Source organism: Heterodontus francisci, chromosome 4, assembly GCF_036365525.1.
Source record: "Heterodontus francisci isolate sHetFra1 chromosome 4, sHetFra1.hap1, whole genome shotgun sequence".
In the NCBI taxonomy this organism is placed as follows: domain Eukaryota; kingdom Metazoa; phylum Chordata; class Chondrichthyes; order Heterodontiformes; family Heterodontidae; genus Heterodontus; species Heterodontus francisci.
Genome location: NC_090374.1, coordinates 144012038 through 144035459, shown reverse-complemented (window position 1 = coordinate 144035459; position 23422 = coordinate 144012038). Strand labels below are relative to the sequence as shown.

Genomic DNA, 23422 nt, shown 5'->3' with positions numbered 1-23422 from the left:
CGGGGGTGGGGGGGGGGGGAGGTGTGCCTCCAATATGCAAAATGGCCACCTGCCGCATGATCATGGTGAGGGAGCTGCCCATGTGACGGTCAAGACCAGCAGTGGGATCGTTAATTTCGGTCTACATTTGCAGTGCAGAGTGGGCTGGCTATCTGACCTAGGAGCGGAATGCGGATGGACGTGCACTGAGAGTGACACAAAGTTTGTCAGGCAAACCCACAGTTACCACGGCTGGTGGTGGACACCAGGCGAACTCAGCATTGTTCAAGAGTTGCAAGTTTTTAAAAAATATTTAAGAACAGTAAAAACCTGTTGCCTTAAAAATATTAGTACAATGCATGTGTCTTAGAATAGGTACTTTCCAGAGATTAGATTACATTTGCATATTAAAAAAGTAACAGCTGCATTTCAGCACACACCACTGATTTTGTACTGAATTTATTCAGCCCGCACAGTCTTGGCTTGGATTTTTATGACAACAAAGCTCTGAAACTGTAGGTCTCAACCCCAGAGGAATTCTATTACATTTTGTGCCAGGTTTTCTGGTTGTCGAGCCATTCTGCATGGTACAAGTTCTCTGATGAGGTTTTCTGTCTAATCAGGTAAAGAACATGGCAGTCTGTTGCTGATTTTGAAGGAAACTAGATGAGATTGCATTGTGCCACATTCTATCTGCTGAAGAATCATTTCCAGTGTTAGTTGCTATTTTCTTTCTGTTCCCCAATTTTATCTTTGACGTGCACTTTTTAACTGCAGTTCCATGGTTGTTACTTGATATTACCTAGTATTGAAGTTTCTAGTGAGTCATCTTAAACCTTTTGCAAACAAAGTGACAGTTGTATTTCCTAACACGCTTTAGTTTGGGAGAAACTTGTTATTCATGAAGCTTCTTATTAGTGTGATATGTGTTTAGTTTAGTTTGAATGGCCTTTCACAAATGCATGTAAAATAGTTGACATTCCTGCTTTTCCTTCTCGTTCACTGTATAGGAATGGTGAAGCGAGATATTTACTTCTAATGTACAAGTGAAGCAGAATTCTTTGTTGCATTTTCTGCCTTCTGAAGTAGGATCTTATCAGATCTAAAGTAACATTCACCATTGCTCGCTGTAAACCCTGATGGATCTCTGACTATTCTCAACAGCATGACATCAAGTCCAATAGGTATTAATGGCTTGTTACAATCTCACACAAGTGTGAACATTTTTACAGATTCTAATCACACACAAAAGCTATTTGCACTCATTGCAAAATATGCCATTGCTCAACATAATGGAATACTGTTAACAGTCTGTGATTTTTCTCATAAGTTTTGTAATGTAACTAACCTCCATCCCTCAGTTGTAATTTTTAAATGGTCCCAACTTCTTATCATTTCTTTTGCCTTTATAAGCTTTACTATCTTCTTGATTCCAGCAAATTCCTGACTGCAAAGAGGTGATAAAACAAAACAGCTGAGGGCTGAATAGTGTAAATATGCCTTGGTTACTTAATCGTTATTTTTTTAATTCATTCATGGGATGTGGGCGTCACTGGCCAGGCCAGCATTTATTGCCCATCCCTAATTGCCCTTGAGGAGGTGGTGGTGAGCTGCCTTCTTGAACTGCTGCAGTCCATTTGGGGTAGGTACACCCACAGTGCTGTTAGGAAGGGTGTTCAAGGATTTTGACCCAGCGACAGTGAAGGAATGGCGATATAGTTCCAAGTCAGGATGGTGTGTGACTTGGACGGGAACTTGCAGGTGGTGGTATTCCCATGTATTTGCTGCCCTTGTCCTTCTAGTTGGTAGAGCTCGCGGGTTTGGAAGGTGCTGTCCATGGAGCCTTGGTGCATTGCTGCAGTGCATCTTGTAGATGGTACACACTGCTGCCACTGTGCATCGGTGGTGGAGGGAGTGAATGAATGTTTGTAGATGGGGCTACTTTGTCCTGGAAAGTGTTGAGCTTCTTGAGTGCTGTTGGAGCTGCACCCATCCAGGCAAGTGGAGAATATTCCATCACACTCCTGACTTGTGCCTTGTAGATGGTGGACAGGTTTTGGGGAGTCAGGAGGTGAGTTATTCTTTTTTTTTAGAGATACAGCACTGAAACAGGCCCTTCGGGCCACTGAGTCTGTGCCGACCATCAACCATCCATTTATACTAATCCTACATTAATTCCAGTACCCTCTCACACCCCCACAATTCCCATACCTACACTAGGGGCAATTTATAATGGCCAATTGACCTATCAACCTGCAAGTCTTTGGCTGTGGGAGGAAACCGGAGCACCCGGCGAAAACCCACGCGGTCGCAGGGAGAACTTGCAAACTCCGCTCAGGCAGTACCCAGAATCGAACCTGGGTCGCTGGAGCTGTGAGGCTACGCCACTGTGCCGCCTCAGGATTCCTAGCCTCTGACCTGCTCTTGCAGCCACGGTATTTATATGGTTACTCCAGTTCAGTTTCTGGTCAATGGTAGCCCCTAAGATGATGATAGTGGGGGATTCAGCAATCGTAATGCCGTTGAATGTCAAGGGGAGATGGTTAGATTCTCTCTTGTTGGAGATGGTCATTGCCTGGCACTTGTGTGGCGCGAATGTTACTTGCCACTTATCAGCCCAAGCCTGGATATTGTCCAGGACTTGCTGTATTTCTACACGGACTGCTTCAGTATCTGAGGAGTCATGAATGGTGCTGAAGATTGTGCAATCATCAGCGAATATCCCCATTTCTGACCAGATGCTTGAAGGAAGGTCATTGATGAAGCAGCTGCAGATGGTTGGGCCAAGGACACTATCCTGAGGAACTCCGGCAGTGATGTCCTGGAGCTCAGATGATTGACCTCCAACAATCACAACCATCTTCCTTTGCGCTTGGTATGACATCAGCCAGCGGAGGGTTTTCCCCCTGATTCCCATTGACCTCAGTTTTGCTAGGGTTCCTTGATGCCATACTCGGTCAAATGCTGCCTTGATGTCAAGGGCAGTCACTTTCACCTCACCTCTTGAGTTCAGCTCTTTTGTCCATGTTTGAACCAAGGCTGTAATGAGGTCAGGAGCTGAGTGGCCCTGGCGGAACCCAAACTGAGCATCACTGAGCAGGTTATTGCTAAGCAAGTGCCGCTTGATGGCACTGTTGATGACACCTTCCATCACTTTACTGATGATTGAGAGTAGGCTGATTGGGCGGTAATTGGCCGGGTTGGACTTGTCCTGCTTTTTGTGTACAGGACATACCTGGGCAATTTTCCACTTTGCAGGGTAGATGCCAGTGTTGTAGCTGTACTGGAACAGCTTGGCTAGGGGCGCGGCAAGTTCTGGAGCACAGGTCTTCAGTACTATTGCCGGAATATTGTCAGGGCCCATAGCTTTTGCAGTATCCAGTGCCTTCAGTCGTTTCTTGATATCACGCGGAGTGAATCGAATTGGTTGAAGTCTGGCATCTGTGATGCTGGGGACTTCAGGAGGAGGCCGAGATGGATTATCAACTCGGCACTTCTGGCTGAAGATTGTTGCAAATGCTTCTGCCTTATCTTTCGCACTGATGTGCTGGGCTCCCCCATCATTGAGGATGGGGATATTTGTGGAGCCACCTCCTCCAGTTAGTTGTTTAATTGTCCACCACCATTCACGGCTGGATGTGGCAGGACTGCAGAACTTTGATCTGATCCTTTGGTTATGGGATCGCTTAGCTCTGTCTATCGCATGCTGCTTATGCAGTTTGGCACGCAGATAGTCCTGTGTTGTAGCTTCACCAGGTTGACACCTCATTTTGAGGTATGCCTGGTGCTGCTCCTGGCATGCCCTCCTGCACTCTTCATTGAACCAGGGTTGGTCTCTTGGCTTGATGGTAATGGTAGAGTGGGGGATATGCCAGGCCATGAGGTTAAAGATTGTGGTTGAGTACAATTCTGCTGCTGCTGTTGGCCCATAGCGCCTCATGGATGCCCAGTTTTGCATTGCTAGATCTGTTCGAAATCTATCCCATTTAACACGGTGATAGTGCCACACAACACGACGGATGGTATCCTCAATGTGAAGGCGGGACTTCGTCTCCACAAGGACTGTGCGGTGGTCACTCCTACCAATACAGTCATGGACAGAAGCATCTGCAGCAGGCAGATTGGTGAGGACGAGGTCAAGTATGTTTTTCCCTCGGGTTGGTTCCCCCACCACCTGCCGCAGACCCAGTCTAGCAGCTATGTCCTTTAGGACTTGGCCAGCTCGGTCAGTATTTGTGATCCCGAGCCACTCTTGGTGATGGACATTGAAGTCCCCCACCCAGAGTACATTTTGTACCCTTGCCACCCTCAGTGCTTCCTCCAAGTGGTGTTCAACATGGTGGAGTACTGAGTCATCAGCTGAGGGAGGGCGGTCTGTGGTAATCAGTAGGAGGTTACATTGCCGATGTTTGACCTGATGCCATGAGACTTCATGGGGTCCGGAGTCGATGTTGAGGACTCCCAGGGAACTCCCTCCCTACTGTATACCACTTTCCCGCCACCTCTGGTGGGTCTGCCCTGCCGGTGGGACAGGACATACCCGGGGATGGTGATGGCAGTGTCTGGGACATTGTCTGTAAGGTATGATTCCGTGAGTATGACTATGTCAGGCTGTTGCTTGACTAGTCTGTGGGACAGCTCTCCCACCTTTGGCACAAGCCCCCAGATGTTAGAAGGAGGACTTTGCAGGGTCGGCAGGGCTGGGTTTGCCATTGTCGTTTCCGGTGCCTAGGTCGATGCCCGGGTCCGTCCGGTTTTGTTCCTTTTTATTGACTTTGTAGTGGTTAGGTACAACTGAGTGGTTTGCTAGGCCATTTCAGAGGGCATGTAAGAGTTAATCACATTGCTGTGGGTCTGGAGTCACATGTAGGCCAGACCAGGTAAGGACAGCAGATTTCCTTCCCTGAAGGACATTAATGAACCAGATGGGTTTTTCCAACAATCGACAATGGTTTCATGGCCATCATTAGACTAGCTTTTAATTCCAGATTTATTAATTAAATTCAAATTCCACCTTCTGCTGTGGTGGGATTTGAACCCTTGTCCCCAAAGAAATACCCTGGGTCTCTGGGTTACTAGTCCAGTGATAATACCACTACGCCACCGCCTACCCCTTGCAAAGATGGATTTGTAATACATGTAAAGCTGGCAAAGAACTTTAACCACGTTATAATATTTGCACTCAATAATTACCAAAAATATCTTTTTTGCAGTGGTATTTTGTTCCCATCAAAGCATGCCAGCAATGGGGAATGAAGCATTGTTCCATTTTAGGTGTCTAAAATCACTCTGACGCTGCTCCACACCCCCAGCACTGAAAGACTTACCTGCTACCCCCCCCCCCCCACACTCCCCACCATTGTCCCGCCTCGGATTCCCGGATGGGTATCCAAAGGTATGGGAGTGCTGGCCACCGGCACCAATGTTGGAGTGGTCGGACGGCAGGAGCGGGTAAGTAATTAATTCATTTAGTTGCATTTTTAAAATATGCAGATTTTTGTCCTGTCGCCGAGCGGCGGGGGAAGGGGGAGGGGGTGGTGCCACGAGGTCTTGCCACTCTCAGCAATATTGGGCCGGGGCTTCCTGGCATTGAGGCCCATGGTGGGCCTCTGCAGGAGGCATTTCCTGGCCCCCCGCGCCATGGCCCCCGATGCTGGGGGGGAGGGAGGGTTTGTAAAATCCAGCCCATATCATTCAATGAGGTTGAGTAATTCTATTAGCTGTAGTACTCAAAAAAAAAAGTTGTGAAATGATTGTTTAAAAATTCTGGAAAATATTGAGAAGTTTATGCTATTGGGAATAGCTGCTGGTGAAGGTTAAGTATTTTCTTGTTAGCAAGAACAGATTAAGAAGGTAAATTGCCCAACATTGGCCTTGCACCCCTCCTAAAGATTGTTTACAGAATGGCATTGGTGAGGGTACAGAGGCAATGGGGGTTAGTGGGAGGGGCGGCAGCAGTGGACTCACAAAAAGTGAAAGAAAATACTTTTCAAAGCAGAAGAGATTTGTTTGTGAAAAAAATGGATTACAAGCAATAAGAGAGTTTACAGTAAAATCCTTTGAAATCTATTATTTAAATTTAAGCATTTAAAAAAAAAAGAAATCAAATAAAGTGGGGTCGGTAACAATATCTGAAAAATGTATGAAGAAAAGGCATAGATTAAACGGCAAGACTGTGGCACCTCAAAATAACAGTAAACTATGGGTATCACAATGAAACCATGGTAGTGGGTAATATTGTTATTATATTATATTATAAGGCACAATTCAACATGGTGGCTCCTCATCAGAGCCCTTTCCTATCCTGAGTGGTGTGAAACAGGGCTGTGTTCTCGCACCCACACTTTTTGGGATTTTCTTCTCCCTGCTGCTTTCACATGCGTTCAAATCCTCTGAAGAAGGAATTTTCCTCCACACAAGATCAGGGGGCAGGTTGTTCAACCTTGCCCGTCTAAGAGCGAAGTCCAAAGTACGGAAAGTCCTCATCAGAGAACTCCTCTTTGCTGACGATGCTGCTTTAACATCTCACACTGAAGAATGCCTGCAGAGTCTCATCGACAGGTTTGCGTCTGCCTGCAATGAATTTGGCCTAACCATCAGCCTCAAGAAAACGAACATCATGGGGCAGGATGTCAGAAATGCTCCATCCATCAATATTGGCGACCACGCTCTGGAAGTGGTTCAAGAGTTCACCTACCTAGGCTCAACTATCACCAGTAACCTGTCTCTAGATGCAGAAATCAACAAGCGCATGGGTAAGGCTTCCACTGCTATGTTCAGACTGGCCAAGAGAGTGTGGGAAAATGGCGCACTGACACGGAACACAAAAGTCCGAGTGTATCAGGCCTGTGTCCTCAGTACCTTGCTCTACGGCAGCGAGGCCTGGACAACGTATGCCAGCCAAGAGCGACGTCTCAATTCATTCCATCTTCGCTGCCTTCGGAGAATACTTGGCATCAGGTGGCAGGACTATATCTCCAACACAGAAGTCCTTGAAGCGGCCAACATCCCCAGCTTATACACACTACTGAGTCAGCGGCGCTTGAGATGGCTTGGCCATGTGAGCCGCATGGAAGATGGCAGGATCCCCAAAGACACATTGTACAGCGAGCTCGCCACTGGTATCAGACCCACCGGCCGTCCATGTCTCCGTTATAAAGACGTCTGCAAACGCGACATGAAATCGTGTGACATTGATCACAAGTCGTGGGAGTCAGTTGCCAGCATTCGCCAGAGCTGGCGGGCAGCCATAAAGACAGGGCTAAATTGTGGCGAGTCGAAGAGACTTAGTAGTTGGCAGGAAAAAAGACAGAGGCGCAAGGGGAGAGCCAACTGTGCAACAGCCCCAACAAACAAATTTCTCTGCAGCACCTGTGGAAGAGCCTGTCACTCCAGAATTGGCCTTTATAGCCACTCCAGGCGCTGCTTCACAAACCACTGACCACCTCCAGGCGCGTATCCATTGTCTCTCGAGATAAGGAGGCCCAAAAGAAATTATATTATATTATATTATTATGGTGATTAGTTATCCAGAGTGTGCAATTATCACATTGTGTTCTCTTATTGTATCCCATTCCTACACTTTAGTTAGTCTTGGTCTGGTCACTGCTTCAGACATGAACAATTAATTTAGTAACCATTAATGTTCAATAACCCCTTACTGTTCAGTCAGTTGGACACTTTAATACAAAAACAACAGTTTTATTTACCAAGTGCAATTATCTTAGTTTTACTTATAGGAGATGTATCCATAAAAGGAATAAGGCGATTCTTTGCTATTGAGAAGCTAATAGGCACTGGGATAGGGAAGAGATGCAACAGCTCAGAAAAGATCCGAGGAAACTGGAAAGCAAGGAGAGAAGATGAATGATGCGATGGAGGAATAAGTACACTGCTGACACCAGCAAGTTGGTGAGTTGCATTTTTGCACATCAAGGTTAGTCATTGCTATTTAATAAGTGGAACAAATAAGGTATTGTAATTTTTATCTTCACCACCGAGACTGGCTGAATGACTCACAGCCTTGAAATATTCTACATCATGTAATTACTGTGAATAAAATGCTTGCAACGGATAATTCTGTATAATTTCTTAGAAACAGTAAAAAACATACTGTTTTATTCGTCTCCCTCCCTGATCAAGTGGTTTGCCAAACACATTTACATGAAGGTCATAATGATGGCATGGTTTTGCTAAAAAGGAAAGTTGAGCTCTAGAAACGTGTGGTGAAACCCACAAGTGCACACCTCTGAGATTTCTCTGAATTGAATGTTTTTAGTCGTAATTTACTTTGATGCATTTTGATTGTATCTTTTGTTTTTGCTTTTGACGTTTCTACTAAGAATTATACAACATTCAAGAATAGATGGAGGTTATCTGGCCCATTGTGCCTGTGCCAGCTCTCAGAAAGTGGCCATTTAGTCCCATTTCCCTACCCTTTACTTAAACCCTTTAAAATTTATCTTTTAACAATATTTATCCACTTCCCTATGAAAATCCACTATGGAATGTTTCTATCATTCCTTCTGATACTGCATTCCAATAACCCACTGTGTAATGAAAAGTCATTCTCCAAAACGCTTCCTTTGTTCATTTAGTGATCTTCAACTATTGTCCTTTAGTTACCGACAAACAGGGAAGTGGAAATAGTCGTTGCTTATTTAACTTATCAAAATCCCTCATACTTTTAAGCATCTCTACCAGATCTCCATCTTATCAAAAGAATCCTAATTTCTGTAGTCTCTCTTCATAGTTAGAAGCTTTATGATATGGTATCAACAACAACTTATATTTATATAGCGTCTTTAACATAATAAAACGTCCTAAGGTGCTTTACAGGAGCATTATAAAACAAAATATGACACCGAGCCCAAAAGGAGATATTGGGAGGTAATTTTATGGGGCCTGCAAGAGTATCTTTCATGGTGGTCGGGATGTCTTAATTACATGGGAGGCAACATTATGATTTCCTAACTGTGGGTTCAATTTTGGAGATTGAGTTAGTCACGTGTTTGTGGTGGTTCGAGCCTCGTGCTGTCAAGTTGCAGGTTCCAACTTTTCATACCTTTGCATACCATCAATGCTCATTACCTTATACTTATTTGAAATTAGGTCCTAACTGCCAGATTAAGTCCGCAGGACTCTCATGGCACCCAGTTCACGTTTGTTTAAGTATGACATGCATCAGTCGGCTTTGTGCTGTTGTGTCTGAAGTCAGTGGTTTTCTTTCTTGAACTCTTTGGCACAATGGAGGGGCAACATTGGAATGGATGTTTGGTGCCAGGCTCCAGACCAGCAAGGGTGATTCTTTTGGTGGGGGGATGTGGGGAAGGGTGGGGTGTTGGAGAGGGTGATGTATTGGTGCCTGGAGTTGCAGAGGATGGAAGCCAGGGAGGGCTGAGGGTGGGGTCTCGGATGCCTGCAGGTGTGGAGGAAGGAACGGTCAAGTGTTCTGGGTGGGGAGTCAGTGGTGCTGGTGGTGGTGTTTGGGGGTGGGGGTGTGTTAGGAGTAGATAATGCATGAGAGCTGCATGATGGGCCTAAAGGGAGGGGTGAGTACTGTCAAGGTTGGGGTCCTGTGGATTGTACTCAGCATGCTGACTGGCGGAGGGAATGGTCACAGTCACAGGGGGCAGTGGAATTCAGTAGTGGGGGGCAGGTTCACAGTTCAGGTTGGGTATTGGATGGAATTGTAGGGAGGGGCACGGGATTGGGTGACAACATTAAGATGGATAACTAGAGGGTCTCGGGCGAGAGTGGGCATATCGATGGTGATGGGTGTAGGCACAGTGGGGAGCCATTGCATGTAAACATCAATAATGTGCGGTCCAGCGTAATGGGAGAATTTCAAGGGCCACCAAGGGAAGGTTCAACGTATTGTTGGATAGGTCAAGGGTGACAGGTACAGGCTGGAAGGTGGCAGGAGGAGGGCGGAAGGCAGAGGAACTTGCCTCAAATGTGATGCGCAGCATTTTTCCAAATGAAATGATAAATCATGTGGGTGTGCAAGGTTTGCAGATCTAAGTGGGAGGAAGCCAGAGCTGGGTGGGTGGAGTTGCGGCTGCGCACAATAGGAGGCATATACAGGGTATGTGCTCATGTGTTCAATGGTTCAGCATCGTGGGCAAACAAGGTTGAGGTTTAATTCTTGTGTCTTTCAAGCAGTTACAAAGTTGAAATGATATGGGTCTCATACACCCAATATTCTTGCTACTTCAGATACAAGAGCAGAAAATGTGAGTGAGGAAGGCTCTTGCCGCTCAGTGGCTGAGGCTGCAATGCCATCAGCAGGCAGCACAAGAGGGGGTGAATGCATCATAAAAGATTTTCACTGGTGCATCAGCGCATCCTCAGGATAAGGACAAATCACCTTCAGATGCAATGTCAGTGATGTCTGAGGATGTCATGTGAAATGGTCACTGCGATTTGTGGGATCATTCAGCAAGAGCTGCAACTATGTGGTTTTGGTGGGTACCCCATGGCAGATGCCCTCAAGGTGACTGCAGCTCTTAAATTTGTTGCAAGTGATGCTTTGCATGGCTCAAGGGGCGACATTTGTGGCATCTCAGAGACTGCCACTCACAGGTGCATTTAAGAGCTACCTAATGTTCTATTCCGTTGTGTCAATGTTGACATCTATTTCCCAGTAGATAAAGACAGCCAGGCAACAAGGTCAGTGGCCTTCGGCGACATCGCTTGTTTCTCTAGAGTGCAAGTGGTGATCAACTATGCTCATGTGGCCACTAGAGCTCTCTGGGACCAGCCAACTGCATTTGTGAATTGCAAAGGCTTCCATGTTTTGAATGTTCATCTGGTTTGCATCCATAGGCAAAAAATCATGCAGGTCTGTGTTTGTTTCCCAGGGAAATGTCATGATGCATATATTTTGCGATAATTACAACTAACAGGAATTTTTGAAGCACCAGCCCAAGTTGAAGTCTGGATCCAGGGTGACAAGGGTTACCCCCTTTGGAAATGGCTTATGACACCAGTGAGGCATCCTCAAAGCGCAGCTGAAGAGCGATACAATGCAGCTCATACCTCCACCAGAGCCATCATCGAACACACCAGTGGTTTTCTGAAAATGCACTTCCGCTGCTTTGACCAGTCAAGAGGGGTTCTGCAGTCTGCACCACAGAGGATCGTATGCTGTTGTACACAACCTGGCAATGCACTGCTGACATATTTTTCTGGAGGAAGAAGAATGGGAGGAGCATCTCTCCTCCTCAGAGGAGGATGATTTGGATCATCCTAAGGAGGAGCCCACTAATGTGAATGAGACTTTAATGGATGCCAGAGCAATTGAGAGACATGGACGGGACATCAGAAATAACCTTTCACTTGGCCATTTCAGCTGAGAGTGGGGTTAATGTAGGATTAGTATAAATGGGTGGTTGTTGGTTGGCACAGACTCGGTGGGCCAAAGGGCCTGTTTCAGTGCTGTATCTCCAAATAAAAAAATAAAAAAACCTACATGATTACAGTTCCAAAGCAGGAACTACATTGCCATCCTGGGATGTTGACCTAATTGCACATGGAGTGGAGCTTTGCTGAATGCACTGGCTGCTGAATATTGAATCAGAAGAAACTTGTGGCACACTTGAACATAAGTCTACCATCCAGCCATGACCCCTCAATCAGAACCAGCTACACCATAATATCACTTTGAGTACACCTGCACCTTCTAACGTCTCCAAGTTGTGACTGAACTTGGACAAACTCCTTTGCAAGGCATAGAAGGGAGGGCCTGCTGAGCCTACATATGAAGGCATTTTGCAACAACTGCCTATTCCCAAACTACAGCTAGCAGTCAGTGAAAAATGAAGGATCAAACCTTGGAGTTAAAAGAAGAATGGCCATGTCTGTCACTCCTTTAAAAGCATCAAAGCATGCCATTACATTTTGGTTCAGTATTTGGCAAGTCTCGATGAATCATAATGTATCAAATTATAAAGCAAATAAATGTAATGTTATATATTTACATGTGTCACAATGTTATTTTGACCATCAGTGTAACCTTCATGCTCATATTTCTTTAATCTTTCCATTTCACCACTATATCTACCTGCTACCCCGACATTAGCAGCTGAGGTGGAGGCCTCAGTGTGCTGCCTCTTTGTCCTGGATGACTATAGAGGCATCCTCTGGAGAAACTGGGCCTTGAGGGCTCCATCCTACTGGGGGTCTCCAGCACTGGTGCTTGAGTATCCCCCTTAGGCTTGCCTGCAGGAGGTAAGGGGCGGGGGAGTCAATGTTCGGGGGAAGAGGAGACGCCGCTTAGCCCGGAGGTGTCCTGAGGGGAAGGTCCCAGGGGCAGCTGACAAGCACTCCTCCTCCACCTGGGTGCATGACGGCACCTGCCTGTCTCCCTGATCGGAAGGTACACCCGGAGGGAGGTCCAGGTGTCTTGTCCCCCTCTCACCTAGCCACTGCTGTACAGAAGCCACAGCTACAGCAGTGGAATGCAGGTCAGAGAGCATATAGGTCAAGTGCTCAACCTGGCTCTCCATGGCGGTTGCCACCCTCCCTATGGAGGAAACCATATGGTCACATGCCTGGGACATGGCAGATGTCATGGCTTGCATGGATTCCTCCGTCGCCAGCACAAAGTCATCCATGACCTCAGGCATCACTGACACATTATCCCCGTGTGCTCGCTGCATTTCAGCAGACTTCTTGTGGTCTCAAAAAGAGTATCATCATCAGCGTGGGGTTCAGCAGGGGCCAGGTCCCCAGCAGATCTCCGAATGTCAGGAGATCTGGCTGTAACATTCTCCCTCAGCTGCTCGGAAGTGTCTGTGTCGTGCCCACCAGATTGTGAACCTGATTCTATGCGCAAACCACCCCCCACCCACCCCCATGGACTGTGTGGATGTAACTGCGCTGGCAGAGGTTGCAGAAGAGGCAGGTGACAATGCATCCTCTGGGCATTGGCTTCATCTTCCCCAAAGGCGGAGTCAACATTTTGCTGGCATCTTGTCTTGAGAGCGTGGGTACCTGCATTGGAGAACAAACAGAAGCACATTTAGCATCATCCCAGCCAGAGCTTGTCACATGTTCATGATCCTCCTACGTACCCATCTGGCATCAACAGTAAGCTTGGCACTTCAGCCATATGCCTTGATGACTCAGTCTCGCTGTCCGCTATGGCTCTTCCTCCCTCCACCCTGGCAATCTACACCACCTCCTCCTCTGCTGGGGTCAGGAGTCTGAGGTTCAGCACACCACCCCCTGTCTTGGATTGCTGCTGATCATTACGGGTCTGCTTGTCCTGCATGAGAAAATGATGAGTTAATGGCATGTCAAGTGATGCCTGACACCTCTTGTCTACATGCATCAACATCACTCATTCTGGCCTATCAGTTACATGCTGCATTCAAGCACTAACAGATGCTAGAGTTGCACATTCTCTAGACACATTTTCTATGTGGCGCCAAGGCTGATCATGCGTTCGAGCCATTGGCATGGCTGCTCACTGACAGATATAAAGTTTAATGGAGCCCACGAGACACCATTTGTACAGCTTCGGACACATCACTTACCCTCACCAATCTGAGAAGGCCATTAACCCGTTTCCTACATTGTACTCAAGTTTGCTGTGTAGCCCCATGGTTTGAGCCCTCCACCACCACCTCCGTCCAGGCTCCCTTGGTCAGGCAGGAGGGTCTTCTGATGCCATCTGCAGGAAAGAGGGCCTCCTGCCTTGCCCTGGTGGCTGGAATGTGCACTGAACCGTGGGGCTGGTCTCTGGCTGTTGGCTGACATTGTGGTGGTGACGGTGGCAGAGATGGAGAGATGACAAATAACTAAAAGAGAGGTTGTAATGGTGTGGGAGAGGATGAAAAACAGATGAGGGGAGGTAAGCAATTAGAATTATTGAAGGAAACTAACATAGAAAGCTCTCTATCATGGGGAAAATCAGCCAAGTTGGTGATCTTCCATGATTACAATGCAGAATGATTTATAGCCATGCCAGTAATGGTGCTTTGCAGACTGATGGCCGTTTCCAGCAAGAAAAGCCGTCCCCACTGCATGATCGCACATGTCTCCCCTGCCCACTGCAGGAACTTCAATTTTAAATTATAATCATGTGGAAACTGGTAAAAAGGGTGGAGATGAAATGTCGCAATTTCCAGTTCCGCCATCGGAACTGCCGCAAGATGCATAAAATACCGCCTATTACATTAAATGACCAAAAGCTTGGTCAAAAAGGTAGGTTTTAAGGAGTGTTTTAAAGGAGGAAAATGAAGTGGAGAGGTAGAGAGGTATAGGGAGAGAATTTCAGAGCTTGGGGCCTAGGCAACTTAAGCTGTGGCCACCAGTGGTAGAGTGATTAAAATCAAGGATACACAAGAGGGCAGAATTAAAGGAGTGCAAATATCTCGGAGAGTTGTGGGGCTGGAGGAGATTACAGAGCTGGGGAGGGGCGAGGCCATAGAGGGATTTGAAAATAAGGATGAGTATTTTAAAATCAAAATGTTGCTTGACCGGGAGCCAATATAGGTCAGCGAGTGCAGGGGTGATGGGGGAACGTGACTTGGTGCAAGTTAAGACATAGGCAGCTAAGTTTTGGATGACCTCAAGTTTATGGAGAGTACAATGTGGGAGACCAGCCAGGAGTGCATTGGAATAGCCATGTCTAGAGGTAACGAATGTATGAATGACGGTTTCAGCAGTAGATATGCCGAGACAGGGGTGAAGTCTGGTGATGTTTCAGAGGTGGAAATAGGCGGTCTTAGTGATGGCACGAATATGAGGTCGAAAATTCAGCTCTAAGTCAAATATGACACCAAGGTTGCGAACAGACTGGCATAATCTCAGACAGTTGCCAGGGAGAGGAATGGTGTTGGTAGCTAGGGAACGGAGTTTGGAGCAGGGACCGAAAACAATGGCTTCAGTCTTGTCAATATTCAATTGGAGGAAATTTCTGCTCATCCAATATCATATTAGTGAAACTCATCTACACCATGTCTAATGCCTTGACCACTAAGTAAGGTGCCCAATACTGGATATAATGTGGGTAAATTTTACCTGCCCCCACCCTGTGACCCTAATGTTGTCCTGCTGTGAAACCCGACAGGACTTCTGCATTCCCAGTATTTTGTATTTCCCATCCACGAACAGAAACCCCTGCTCCCTCCTCGTCTCTCTATAAATACTACGACCCATACTCTAATTGGCCTAAGCAATAATTGGTATAGGTTGAGCCTCACCATAGTTTTATACTCTCACCCCTATTTATAAAACATATGGGCAAAGAAATTTGTTGGCATCTCACCCGTGCCCAATATGGTGGTTGACGTGGGCAAGAACTGTTAGCACCAGAAGTGCATCAACTACCATATTGCTAAATGCTTCTGAATGGGTGTCCAGGGGCCGTGGCTGAAACAGGCATTAGGTCCTTTACATATGTAAATAGAGGTCCTAATGCCTGTTTGAGGCTCCCCTTTCCAAAATGTGTCAGTTACTGAGTGCAGAATGCACCATCATGCTGTGGTCAGTCTTCGCAGGTGCTTGGCAGCTAATGCAGTGGGCCATTGAGCCTCAAAGCCCAGAACTGCTACCTGCATCTTGCTGATAGTAAACAAATGAGGCCAGCATACCAATTTTTTGTGGCCCCAGCACTGTACTGGGATTGCACTCCACTTCAAGTGAGATCCAAATTTTTACAGTTTTATCAACTTGCCATCACACTTCTAAAAATTTGAACACATGAACCATTAAATCACTCTGCTGCTGTACTCCTTTTAAAAAAAAATACCATTTAGGAGATGTGCTCTCTCCTTTTTCATCAACTAAAAATCTATTACCTCACATTTCTGTGCATTAACTTTCACCTGACATTTATTTACTACTGGACTTTTAATTTCCTCTAGAGGTCACTTACAGCCCTCTTCACAGTTAATCATGCTCCGTTTTTCTGCTGCCTGGAAATGTTGATAGTGTGTCCAAATCATTTATATATTTTGAGAGGAGCAGTGATCCCAACACTGACTTCTGGGGGACACCATTGTTTACATCCCTGCAGGCCAAAAGCTGTTCCAGTACAGCTACAATGTTGGCAACTACCTGACAAAATGGAAAACTGCCCAGTATGTCCTGTCCGCAGAAAGCAGGACAAATCCAATCTGGCCAGTTATCACCTCATCAGTACTCTCAATCATCAGCAAAGTGATAGAAAGAGTCATCGACAGTGCTATCAAGCAGCATAACCTCAGCAATAACTATCTCACTGATGCTCAGTTTGGGTTCTGCCAAGGCCACTTGGCTTCAGACCTCAATACAGCCTTGGTTCAAACATGGACAAAACAGCCAAATTCCAGAAGTGAGGTGCAAGTGACTGCCCTTAACATCAAGATGGCATTTTACTGAGGGTGGCATCAAGGAACCCTAACAAAATTTAAATCAATGGGAATTAGGGGGAGAACTCTCCACTGGTTGAAGTCAAACCGAACACAAAAGGAAGATGGTTGTGGTTGTTGGAGACCAATCATCTCAGCTCCAGGACATCAGTTCAGGAGTTCCTCAGGGCAGTGTCCTAGGCCCAACCATCTTCAGCTGCTTCATCAATGATCTTCCCTCCACCATAAGGTCAGAAGTGGGGATGTTCGCTGATGATTGCACAATGTTCATCACCATTCGCGACTTCTCAGATACTGAAGCAGTCCATGCCTACATGCAGCAAAACCTGGACAACATTCAGACTTGGGCTGATAAGGAACAAGTAACATTACTGCCACACAAGTGCCAGGCAATGACCAAATCCAACAAGAGAAAATCTAACCATTCCCCTTTGATATTCAACAGCACTACTATTGTTGAATCCCCCACCATCAACGTCATGGGGGTTGCCGTTGTCCAGAAACTAAACTGGACCAGCCATATAAATACCGTGGCTACAAGAACAATCAGGGACTGGGAATCTTGCGGTGAGTAACTCACCTCCTGACTCCCCAAAGCCCATCCACCATCTACAAGGCATAAGTCAGGAGTGTGATGGAATACTCTCCACCTGACTGGATTAGTACATCTCCAACAACACTCAAGAAGCTCAATACCATCCAGGACAGAGCAGCCCGCTTTATTGGCACCCCATCCACCACTTTCAACACTCACTCCCTCCACCACCAATGCACAGTGGCAGCAGTGTGTACCATCTACAAGATGCACTGCAGTAACTCACCAAGCCTCCTTCGACAGCACCTTCCAAACAAGAACAAAGAACAAAGAACAGTACAGCACAGGAACAGGCCATTCGGCCCTCCAAGCCTGCGCCGATCTTGATACCTGCCTCAACTAAAACCTTCTGCATTTCCGGGGACCGCATCCCTCTATTCCCATCCTATTCATGTATTTGTCAAGATGCCTCTTGAATGTCGCTATTGTAATTGCTTCCACCACATCCTCCGGCAGCAAGTTCCAGGCATTCACCACCCTCTGTGCAAAGAACTTGCCTCGCACATCCCCTCTAAACTTTGCCCTTCTCACCTTAAACCTATGTCCCCTAGTAACTGACTCTTCCACCCTGGGAAAAAGCTTCTGACTATCCACTCTATCCATGCCGCTCATAACTTTGTAAACCTCTATCACGTCGCCCCTCCACCTCCGTCGTTCCAGTGAAAACAATCCGAGTTTATCCAACCTCTCCTCATAGCTAATGCCCTCCAGACCAGGCAACATCCTGGTAAACCTCTTCTGTACCCTCTCCAAAGCCTCCACGTCCTTCTGGTAGTGTGGCAACCAGAATTGCACGCAATATTCTAAGTGTGGCCTAACTAAAGTTCTGTACAGCTGCAGCATCACTTGCCAATTTCTATACTCTATGCCCCGACCGATGAAGGCAAGCATGCCGTATGCCTTCTTGATTACTTATCCAACTGCGTTACCACTTTCAGTGACCTGTGGACCTGTACGCCCAGAGCTCTCTGCCTGTCGATACTCCTAAGGGTTCTGCCATTTACTGTATACTTCCCACCTGCATTAGATCTTCCAAAATGCTTTACCTCACATTTGTCTGGATTAAACTCCATCTGCCATTTCTCCGCCCAAGTCTCCAACCGATCTATATCCTGCTGTATCCTCCGACAATCCTCATCACTATCCGCAACTCCACCAACCTTTGTGTCATCCGCAACCTTACTAATCAGACCAGCTACATTTTCCTCCAAATCATTTATATATACTAGAAAGAGCAAAGGTCCCAGCACTGATCCCTGCGGAACACCACTAGTCACATCCCTCCATTCAGAAAAGCACCCTTCCAATGCTACCTTCTGTCTTCGATGACAGAGCCAGTACTGTATCCATCTTGCCAGCTCCCCTCTGATCCTGTGTGACTTCACCTTTTGTACCAGTCTGCCATGAGGGACCTTGTCAAAGGCTTTACTGACGTCCATATAGATAACATCCACTGCCCTTCCTTCATCAATCATCTTTGTCACTTCCTCAAAAAACTCAATCAAATTAGTGAGACACGACCTCCCCTTCACAAAACCATGCTGCCTCTCACTAATAAGTTTGTTTGTTTCCAAATGGAAGTAAATCCTGTCCCGAAGAATCCCCTCTCATAATTTCCCTACCACTGATGTAAGACTCACCGGCCTATAATTTCCTGGATTATCCTTGCTACTCTTCTTAAACAAAGGAACAACATTGGCTAGTCTCCAGTCCTCTGGACCCTCACCTGTAGCCAATGAGGATGCAAAGATTTCTGTCAAGGCCCCAGCAATTTCTTCCCTTGCCTCTCTCAGTATTCTGGGGTAGATCCCATCAGGCCCTGGGGACTTATCTACCTTAATGATTTGCAGCCACCCAACACCTCCTCCTTTTTGATAATGAAATGACTGAGACTATCTACACTCCCTTCCCTAGGCTCATCATCCACCAAGTCCTTCTTTTTGGTGAATACTGATGCAAAGTACTCATTTAGTACCTTGCCCATTTCCTCTGGCTCCACACATAGATTCCTTTCTCTGTCCTTGAGTGGGCCAACCCTTCCCTAGTTACCCTCTTGCTCTTTATATATGTATAAAAAGCCTTGGGATTTTCCTTAATCCTGTTTGCCAATGACTTTTCATGACCCCTTTTAGCCCTCCTGACTCCTTGCTTAAGTTCCTTCCTACTGTCTTTATATTCCTCAAGGGATTTGTCTGTTCCTAGCCTTCCAGCCTTTACGAATGCTTCTTTTTTCTTTTTGACTAGGCTCACAATATCCCGCGTTATCCAAGGTTCCCGAAACTTGCCAAACTTATCCTTCTTCCTCACAGGAACATGCTGGTCCTGGATTCTAATCAACTGACATTTGAAAGATTCCCACATGTCAGATGTTGATTTACCCTCAAACAGCCGCCCCCAATCTAAGTTCTTCAGTTCCTGCCTAATATTGTTATAATTAGCCTTCCCCCAATTTAGCACCTTCACCCGAGGACTACTCTTATCCTTATCCACAAGTACCTTAAAACTTATGGAATTATGATCACTGTTCCCGAAATGCTCCCCTACTGAAACTTCGACCACCTGGCCGTGCTCACTCCTCAATACCAGGTCCAGTACGGCCCCATCCCTAGTTGGACTATCTACATATTGTTTCAAGAAGCCCTCCTGGATGCTCCTTACAAATTCTGCCCCATCTAAGCCCCTAGCACTAAGTGAGTCCCAGTCAAAAAAGGGGAAGTTAAAATCACCCACGACTACAACCCTGTTACCTTTACATCTTTCCAAAATCTGTCTACATGTCTGCTCCTCTACCTCCCATTGACTGTTGGGAGGCCTGTAGAAAACCCCCAACATCGTGACTGCACCCTTCCTATTCCTGAGCTCCACCCATATTGCCTCGCTGCATGATCCCTCCGAGGTGTCCTCCTGCAGTACAGCTGTGATAATCTCCTTTCCATGTAATGCAACTCCCCCACCCCTTTTACATCCCCCAAAACCTGTGATCTCTACCACCTAGAAAAACAAGGACAGCAGATGCATGGGAACACCACCACCCACAAGTTCCCCTCCAAGCCACACACCATCCTGACTTGGAACTATATTGCTGTTCCTTCACTGTCGCTGGGTCAAAATCCTGGAACTTGGTCCCTAACACCACTGTGGGAGTACCTTCACTACACGGACTGCAACAGTTCAAGAAGGCGCCTCACCACCACCTTCTCAAGGGCAATTAGGAATGGGCAATAAATGCTGGCCTTGGCAGCGATGCTCACATCCCATGACTGAATAGTTTTTTTAAAAATCCAACACTACTCTCTCTTTACTTCCCTGAAGCCAACTTCATATCCATGCTGTCACATTCCCTTTAATGTAGTGTCCCGTAACAACATTTTGTCTGGCACAGAACAGTGAAAGGCTCTTGAGTAGAAGGGAAACTGAGTATCTAGCCAATTGGTAATGAACTAAAGGAGTCTGCCTATTTTCACACCTACAACAACAGCAACTTGCAATTATGTATCGCCTTTAATGTAATGAAATGTTCTAAGGGGTTTCTGAGGAGCGATTATCAGACTCTGACACCGAGCCACATAAAGAGATTTTGGCCAAGATTTTCTGGGACCCAGTGGGAAAGGGAAGGTGGAACCAGAAGTGGTGGTGAAGGCCCTCCTGCTCCAACTCTCATTCCCATAGCGATCTCGCACCAGCTACCAATTAATGGCTGGCAGGCAGACAGGCCGATCACTCAACAGCTGGAGACAGGCTTTGAAGCGGCAGCCACATTGTCACCTGACACGGAATGAAGTGCTGACATCATGTTTAAAGGGCAGTCAGCATCCGAGCACTGATACAAATATCCTTTGGAGCAGCACTGATCACTGCAAGCATCCTACGAACATTGAACCCTCCGGCATCCTATGAACATTGAACCCTCCAGCATCCACTGAACGTTGAACCCTCCATCGTCCTCTGATCATTGAGCCCTCCAGCATCCTCTGAACATTGAGCCCTCCAGCATCCTCTGATCATTGAACCCTCCAGCATCCTCTGATCATTGAACCCTCCAGCATCCTCTGATCATTGAACCCTCCAACATCCTCTGATCATTGAACCCTCCAACATCCTCTGATCATTGAACCCTCCAACATCCTCTGATCATTGAACCCTCCAACATCCTCTGATCATTGAACACTCCAACATCCTCTGATCATTGGACCCGACATCATCCTCTGATCATTGAACCCTCCAACATCCACTGAACATTGAACCCTCCAACATCCTCTGAAAATTGAACCCTCCAACATCCACTGAACATTGAACCCTCCAACATCCTCTGAAAATTGAACCCTCCAACATCCTCTGATCATTGAACCCTCCAACATCCTCTGATCATTGAACCCTCCAACATCCTCTGATCATTGAACCCTCCAACATCCACTGAACATTGAACCCTCCAACATCCACTGAACATTGAACCCTCCAACATCCTCTGAAAATTGAAGCCTCCAACATCCTCTGATCATTGGACCCTCCATCATCCTCTGAACATTGAACCGTCCAACATCCTCTGATCATTGAACCCTCCAACATCCTCTGAACATTGAACCCTTCATCATCCTCTGAACATTGAACCCTCCAACATCCTCTGATCATTGAACCCTCCAACATCCTCTGATCATTGAACCCTCCAACATCCTCTGATCATTGAACCCTCCAACATACTCTGAACATTGAACCCTCCAGCATCCTCTGAACATTGAACCCTCCAACATCCTCTGATCATTGAACCCTCCAACATCCTCTGATCAATGAACCCTCCAACATCCTCTGATCATTGAACCCTCCAACATCCTCTGATCATTGAACCCTCCAACATCCTCTGAACATTGAACCCTCCAGCATCCTCTGAACATTGAACCCTCCAACATCCTCTGATCATTGAACCCTCCAACATCCTCTGAACATTGAACCCTCCAGCATCCTCTGAACATTGAACCCTCCAACATCCTCTGATCATTGAACCCTCCAACATCCTCTGAACATTGAACCCTCCAGCATCCTCTGAACATTGAACCCTCCAACATCCTCTGATCATTGAACCGTCCAACATCCTCTGATCATTGAACCCTCCAACATCCTCTGATCATTGAACCCTCCAACATCCTCTGAACATTGAACCCTTCATCATCCTCTGATCATTGAACCCTCCAACATCCTCTGATCATTCAACCCTCCAACATCCTCTGATCATTGAACCCTCCAGCATCCTCTGATCATTGAACCCTCCAGCATCCTCTGATCATTGAACCCTTCATCATCCTCTGAACATTGAACTCTTCATCATCCTCAGAACATTGAATCCTCCAGCATCCTCTGATCATTGAACCCTCCAGCATCCTCTGATCATTGAACCCTTCATCATCCTCTGAACATTGAACTCTTCATCATCCTCTGAACATTGAATCCTCCAGCATCCTCTGATCATTGAACCCTCCAACATCCTCTGATCATTGAACCCTCCAACATCCTCTGAACATTGAACCCTCCAGCATCCTCTGAACATTGAACCCTCCAACATCCTATGATCATTGAACCCTCCAACATCCTCTGAACATTGAACCCTCCAGCATCCTCTGAACATTGAACCCTCCAACATCCTCTGATCATTGAACCCTCCAACATCCTCTGAACATTGAACCCTCCAGCATCCTCTGAACATTGAACCCTCCAACATCCTCTGATCATTGAACCCTCCAACATCCTCTGATCATTGAACCCTCCAACATCCTCTGATCATTGAACCCTCCAACATCCTCTGAACATTGAACCCTTCATCATCCTCTGATCATTGAACCCTCCAACATCCTCTGATCATTCAACCCTCCAACATCCTCTGATCATTGAACCCTCCAGCATCCTCTGATCATTGAACCCTCCAGCATCCTCTGATCATTGAACCCTTCATCATCCTCTGAACATTGAACTCTTCATCATCCTCAGAACATTGAATCCTCCAGCATCCTCTGATCATTGAACCCTCCAGCATCCTCTGATCATTGAACCCTTCATCATCCTCTGAACATTGAACTCTTCATCATCCTCTGAACATTGAATCCTCCAGCATCCTCTGATCATTGAACCCTTCATCATCCTCTGAACATTGAACTCTTCATCATCCTCTGAACATTGAACCCTCCAGCATCCTCTGATCATTGAACCCTTCATCATCCTCTGAACATTGAACTCTTCATCATCCTCTGAACATTGAATCCTCCAGCATCCTTCTAACATTGAACCCTCCAACATCCTCTGATCATTGAACCCTCCAACATCCTCTGATCCTTGAACCCTCCAACATCCTCTGATCATTGAACCCTCCAACATCCTCTGATCATTGAACCCTCCGGCATCCTCTGAACATTGAGCCCTCCAACATCCTCTGATCATTGAAACCTCCAACATCCTCTGATCATTGAACCCTCCAACATCCTCTGAACATTGAACCCTCCAT

At 46.4% G+C, this 23422-nt stretch overlaps 1 long non-coding RNA gene across 2 annotated transcripts; it reads left to right on the top strand.

Moving 5' to 3' along the window:
- Window positions 1-550: 550 nt before the first annotated feature.
- LOC137368726 (uncharacterized) lies at window positions 551-11928 on the top strand. Of its 2 annotated transcripts, none has more exons than XR_010974821.1 (3): window positions 551-602; window positions 7707-7890; window positions 10842-11928. It is a non-coding gene; the product is annotated as an uncharacterized lncRNA (long non-coding RNA). The 2 variants fall into 2 exon arrangements; XR_010974820.1 differs by lacking the exon at window positions 551-602 and adding an exon at window positions 5317-5430.
- Window positions 11929-23422: the final 11494 nt, after the last annotated feature.